This window comes from Cebus imitator, unplaced genomic scaffold, assembly GCF_001604975.1.
Source record: "Cebus imitator isolate Cc_AM_T3 unplaced genomic scaffold, Cebus_imitator-1.0 Scaffold446, whole genome shotgun sequence".
Classification (NCBI taxonomy): Eukaryota; Metazoa; Chordata; class Mammalia; order Primates; family Cebidae; genus Cebus; species Cebus imitator.
This window is the reverse complement of record NW_016107761.1, coordinates 126,503-132,321: the sequence shown is the minus strand read 5'-3', so window position 1 is coordinate 132,321 and position 5,819 is coordinate 126,503.

Sequence of the window (5,819 nt, the reverse complement as noted above, 5' to 3'; positions counted from 1 at the left end):
GGGAAAAAATAACTGAACAGGGACAGGAAAGAAGAAGAAAAAGAAAAATATATAATGATAATGGGGCTCCTTACTTGCTTAATGAGTCTCAGTATGGGGACCCTCTTTGCCTTTGTGCCTTCATTAGCTCATTTGATCTGCGGTTTTTCCATTTATGAACAACTTATCACACAATTTCAGGGTCAAAACAAAGTTGAAGGCTCATACATTCCAAAATCCATTTGACCTGTCAACTTCACCATAAAATTGACCTATTCCTAAATTTTGTGAGACAGGCAACTATCCTAAAGGGAGTCAATAATACTAGACTGAAATTTTATTGGTATTAATTCAATAAATATTAATGGAGTGCTTTTTTTTAAATGTGTTAGTGGCAATGAATGATTTCTGTGACTCTACAGTCAGTAAGATACAGTCCTTGCAGTCAAGGACATGACCACTTAGTAAGAAAGGCAGACACTGAAGCAATTATAATGCAGTGAGATCGATGTTATAGTGGGAGTAAGCCCAAGAGTTTGTAGAAGTCGACTGACATGATTTCAGAGGACTTCGTATATGAAGGGAGCCTTGGACTAAGATCTGAAAGCTGAGAACATGTTATCGGGATGACAAACAACCTGACCAAAGAAAACCTGTGCAAAAAGGTAGGAGAAAGCATGGAACTAGAAGAATGTCTGGAAGCTGCAATTTTGGGTGGAGGAGAGGGACAGTCATGAGTTTGACCCAGCAGTTCCACTGCTAAGTATCTAACCAAAGGAAAAGAAGTCATTATATGAAAAAGACACTTACACACGAATGTTTATAGCATCACAGTTCACAACTGCAAAGATGTGGAACCAACTTAAGTACCCATTGACTAACGAGTGGATAAAGAAAATGTGGTATACAGACACCATGGAATACCATTCAGCCATTAAAAGGGATGAAATAGTGTCTTTTGCAGCAAATTGGATAGAGCTGGAGGCCATTATTGTAAGTGAAGTAACACAGGAGCGGAAAATCAAAAACCTCATGTTCTCGCTTGTAAGTGGGAGCTAAGCTATGGGGACACAAAAGGATACAGAATGACATCATGAACTTTAGAGACTCAGAAAGGGGAGGGTGGGAAGGGGTCTAAGGATAAAAAACTGCACATGAGGTACAATGTACATTAGTAGGGTGACAGATATAATAAAGTTCCAGAATTCACTACTATGTAATTCATCCATGTAGCAAAAAAACACTTGTACCCCAAAAGCTATTGAAATAATTCTTTAGAAAAAGAAGTATAGACAAGAGTTAAATCATATAGGGCCTTGAAGGCAAAATTGTGTTTGAACTTTTTCGTGGTAGCAAAAAGCATATATTAAAGGATTTTAAACAGGTAAATTGTTTGATATAATATTATTTTTGAAAGATCACTAGCAAATTAATAAGAAGATAAATGAGTACTGGCAGGGAGGTTAGCTAGGGAGTTATTCCAGTAATGCTAATTATATAATAAATGAATCTGAACTAAAGTAGTGGCAGCAAGGAAAGAGAAAAGTAAATAAAGACATGTACAATATGACAATTTTACTGGGGATTAAACCCTACCTGGGATGATTGCTTGCTGGGGCTTAGCACCAGGGTCCATCCAGTTCACACTTAACAATAATTAAATACTTTATTGAATAAATACAATACCAAACAAAAATGCTTTCTAAAAAATCAGTTTTAAAGACCTTTCTAGAATTTACCTATGAGGGCATCTAGCTCTACATTTTTCTTTGTTCGAGGTTATTTGATTATTAATTCAATTTCTTTACTTGTTATAGATCAATTTAAATTTTCTGTTTCTTCATAAGTCAGTATTAATAGTTTGTGTCTTTCTAGGAATTTTTCAATTTTATTGAGGTCATTAAATTTGTTGAATATAATTGTTCACATTATTATCATATAATCCTTTTTATTTATTTGAGGTCAGTCATGATATTACCTCATTCCTGCTTTTAGTAATTTGAATTTATTTTTTTCTTGGTTAGTTCAGCCAAAATTTTTTAAAAAATTAATGTTTTCAAAAAAAACCAACTCTTAGTTTTGTTAATTTTTCTAGTTTTTCTTTCCTCAATTTCATTATTTCTGTTGTAATCTTTCTCATTTCCCTTTTACTGTTTGATTTGAATTTAATTTGCTCTTTTTTCTAGTTTCTTAACCTTGAAGGTTAAGTTGTTGATTTAGATCTTTTGTAGATAGCATTATTTCGATTATATTTTTAAATAATTCTATCTTTTGTTTGGAGTGTTTAGTTAATTTACCTTTAATGAAATTACTGACAAGATTTATGTCTGCTATTTTCCTATTTATTTTCTGTGTGTTTTATATATTTTCTATTCCTCTACTACTGCCTTCTTTTGCATTAAATAGACATATTCTAGTACTACCTTTAAGGTATTTGTTTTTCTCTTTTACTATATATTTGTTAGTTTTTTTGTTTGTTTGTTTGTTTTTCTGGTTGCCCTGGAATTTAAACTTAAAAAAAAATCTTGTTTGGATCAAAACCAATTTCATTTTAATAGTATACAAAAACTTTGTTCCAAAATATCCCTATTCCTTCATCCCTCCTTTGTACTATTCTTGTCATATAAATTAAATCTTTATGTACTATGATCACATTAGTACAGTTTTATAATTATTTCTTTATGCAGTTGTCTTTTAAATCAGATAGGAGAAATAACCTTATACTGTATTTTACATTTACCTATATATCTATTGTTATGTATCTATTGTTACTGGCCATCTTTACACTTTAATGTAGATTTAAGTTACTATCTAGAGTCATTTTTTGTTTGTTTGTTTTGTTTTTGTTTTTTGTTTTTCTTTGAGACAGAGTCTTGCTCTGTCGCCCAAGCTGGAGTGCAGTGCTCCATCTAGGATGCTTGCTGCATCCCGCTCCCTGGGTTCAAGCAATTCTCATGCCTCAGCCTCCTGAGTAGTTGGGACTATAGACACACACCACCATGCCCAGCTAATTTTTAAATTCTTTGTAGAGATGGGGTTTCACCATGTTGGCCAGGCTGGTCTCCAACCCTTGACCTCAGGTGATCCGCCCACCTCAGCTTCCCAAAGTGCTGGGATTACAGGCATGAGCCACTGTGCCCAGCCGTGTTATTTTATTTCAACAATAAGCTTTTGTTTTAATATTATTTATAGGCCATGTCTTCTAATGTCAAATTCTCTGATTTTTTTTTTTGTATGTAAAATACTTCACGCATTCCAGGTTTGTTTTTTTTTTCAGATACTCATTTTTCAGGGATAGTTTTGCTAAATACAGTAGTCAGGGAAGACCTCTCTGATTAAATGACATGTGAGTTTAGCCTTTAGAGATTGAGTCTGATAGAGTCTGCAAGGAAGAATAAACTATGTTTAAAAATGCTATTAACTGAAAAGCATTTTAAGTTAATATTTAAAATGGGATTCAGCAAGTTGAAAAGTTAAAGGAAGTGGAATGAGTTGGAGACAAGGGAGCTAAGTGGAGCCAGCTCATGTTAGGTTTTGTTGGCTAATTGAAGGATTTGAAGCTTTTAGGTGCAATGGGAAGACCTACAAAGATTTTAAACAAAGAAATAATTTACTATGATATATCTTTTAAAAATATAATTCTAGCTGTTCCTTAGAATGTACAAGAAGAGGAAAATAAATCAGGAAAAAGAGACAGACACACCCCTACTTACATTAATAGCTATGTAGTGCTAGACCCATTCTACCAAATTCATGTATTTCATTAGACATGTGAAAATTGAAAACATGGCCAGCTTTCTAGTGTTGGCCGCATAGACAGAGTGAGACATGATGCTAGTGTTTCACCTCTACAGCATACTTCCAGGTCAGTAGATAAGGCAAATGGAGTCTCAGTCAACTGTGGGTCTGCTGGAAATGTCTGCCTCTGCACTGAATAGAAGAAGTTCAATGCAGGATTTCTAAAAGGCTTCAACAACAACTTGTCTTCCAGAGCTCTTGAATAAACTGCAGATTTAGCACATAAGCAAAATTGGAGAAGTATTAAAAGAGGCTGTGGGGGCCTGGCATACCACTCACTAGAGGGAAGGAGAAAGGCCAGAAGGCTCTGACAAGTTAAATGACTGGCATAAATTCCCAAGGGCAGAGACAGAAGAGCAAAGACAGGAAAGAGGTGATTAGGGTAAAAAGCAGATGGTGTAAATAGGCATTGGTTGGTTAATCTGCCTCACAATTAATATATTTTGCTTACTTGTGGATTTTTATTACCTAATTTTAAATTTTCTTTGGTTTAAAAGAATTAAGAATGCAGATTAATTTCTGTGTGATAGTCTATCCACTCTGCTTATTCTTCCTTCAAATCCAGCTGTGCAGGAGATGAAAGAGCTTCAACTGACCACCTGTGAAACAGCAAGTTTGTGAAAAACATGTTTCCAAAGTTGGAAGTTAAACACATTTATGTTCATTCAGAGGATTACTGATTTCAACAACTTTCTGTTACATCTTTGCCCTGAAAAAAAAGTGTTTGCTATAGTTTCATTAAAAAAAAAAACAAGTAAAATACAACTCACAGTCTTTGAAGATTGAACAGAGAAAGTTTAAGATGTAATATATAAATGTGTTCACAGTTATAAGTTTGTACTTCAGTGGAAGTTTTGAAAATCACGGAGTGAAAGAGAGAAAGTGGCAAGAGAGAAAGGGAAGAGAGAGAGAGCTAAAATCTAATAAAAAAAAACACTAATAATGTTGCCTAGGGAACAAGAAAGTTACAATAAGGATTTCAGAAACTAATCTATCGGACATCAACTGAGATAACCAGCTTTGGTACCTCATTGAAAGGCTTCAGCTGAAATACTTGCTAAGTTTTAACTTTTTCTATTTACCCATTGATTTAAAAGAAGGTATGGGAATGTATGAAGAGATGTTTTCTAGTAATATGGTTTCATTTCTCCTTGATTTTGTTTCACTATTGGGGTGCATTGTATTCTACATCGAGTATAATTGATTGATGACTTAACTGAGATGTTATTAAAAAATTTTAAGATGGGAGGTTGAACTAGAAGGTCTGATAGCCCTCTTCTAACCACAACTGTCTAGAAACCGTGATCCTTATACCTAATTTTGGCCTTTGTAGCTGCCAGGGTTTGGATGATGTTGCTGTTGAGAGAGTTCACACTGCCATGGAACCTTAGTCTCCAGAGACTCTTTGTTATGTTTCTGGCCAGGTGACTGCTGGCAGCTTAGGAGTGCTTTTTTATCAAGCCTTTTTCAGCACTGTAGGCACATGACTGCATATTCTATGTGCTTCTTATTTAATGACTATGTTTTGTAGGATTCTATTAGAAAAATAGATGTTTATTCACTTGTTAAGGGCCAAGATGTGTCTAGAAAATTTTAAGAAGGGCATTAGGGTATTTAAGGAAGATTCAGAAAAATCTGAAAGAACAGAGTGAGTTTAGCTAGTATTTGGAGTTACAAATTTCAAACTTTAGCGGCATTCTAAACCCTATAACTTTGTATCTGTTCTTTTTTTTTTCAAAGTATAAATATGATTATACACATTGTATAAATAAATAGAGTTTAAAATAGATGTAACTTACTAAACTCGGGCAGCTAGTATTCTATACTGAGAGCCTAGATTCAGTTCAGCCTGGCTTGTCTAATTCCAAAGGCAACATAAACCTCAACAAAGATGCCCTCTCAAAATACATCAGTGTGCTCTGACACTAAGTCTTTTTTTGTGTGTGTATCAATGATTTTTTTCTCTTTTTTTTTTTTTTGAGATGAAGTTTCACTCTTGTTGCCCACACTGGAGTGCAGTGGCATGATCTTGGCTCACCGCA